The following is a 721-nucleotide window of genomic DNA, read 5'->3' as shown; positions in this document are numbered from 1 at the left end:
CTTCTGTCAGAGAAAATCCAGCCAGGGTCAGAGTATCAAGGCATGAGCACAATCTGCTCTTGTGGAGAAAAGAAAAAAACATTCTCAGTAAGTTTTTAAATTAAGCAAGGCCAGGAAACATTTAATTTACAAACATAACAAAACCAAAGAAACAAATTTCAGTTCTTGGTGATAGGCAAATAGGTTGTAACAGAGCACAAGACAAATGAAGCAGAGAGAAAAGATAGGAGGTAGTGGGTGGTAAATTAAGACAGGTTCACACACAGAGGGAAACAAGTGGCAAACACATTGTAGTTCAGCACACTCTGTACCCAGCCCTGGCCTTCTGGGAACTCCCAGGCTTGCTTGGGGAGCTGGGGGTGAAGTGAACAGTGTGCTCAGTGATCCCAGAGGAGGGAGGAGCTAATCGTATCTCCAAGAATTAGGAAGGGGAGAACTAGAGAAAGAAAGTAACATTTGAATTGGAGGCTGCCTTCACATTAAGGAGCATTATGGGGCATTCTTGGTGGAAGGGATCACATGAAAAAGAACCTAGAAGGCTGAAAATGCATAGTCTGTTTGTCAGGGTTTACCAAGTTGTCTTCTAAAGACCCTTCACCAAAAGGTTCTCACAAAAGGTTCAGTGGTCAAATATATTGGGGAAATACTGCATACAATAATGTCCTTATGTAGTCACATGTACATTGGCACCTGAAAGGCTCTGATAAATCCTACTCTAAGA

The 721-nt window shown here is 42.2% G+C and overlaps 1 protein-coding gene across 1 annotated transcript in view; it reads left to right on the top strand.

Moving 5' to 3' along the window:
* TSPYL2 (TSPY-like 2) overlaps window positions 1-721 on the top strand; it is a 7,300-nt gene that overhangs the window by 4,500 nt on the left and 2,079 nt on the right. The gene's annotated exons all lie outside the window — the stretch shown is intronic.

This window comes from Bison bison, unplaced genomic scaffold, assembly GCF_000754665.1.
Source record: "Bison bison bison isolate TAMUID 2011002044 unplaced genomic scaffold, Bison_UMD1.0 scf7180017853700, whole genome shotgun sequence".
Taxonomy (NCBI): domain Eukaryota; kingdom Metazoa; phylum Chordata; class Mammalia; order Artiodactyla; family Bovidae; genus Bison; species Bison bison.
The sequence above is the reverse complement of the archived record's forward strand: the minus strand, read 5'-3'. Positions and strand labels throughout refer to the sequence as shown.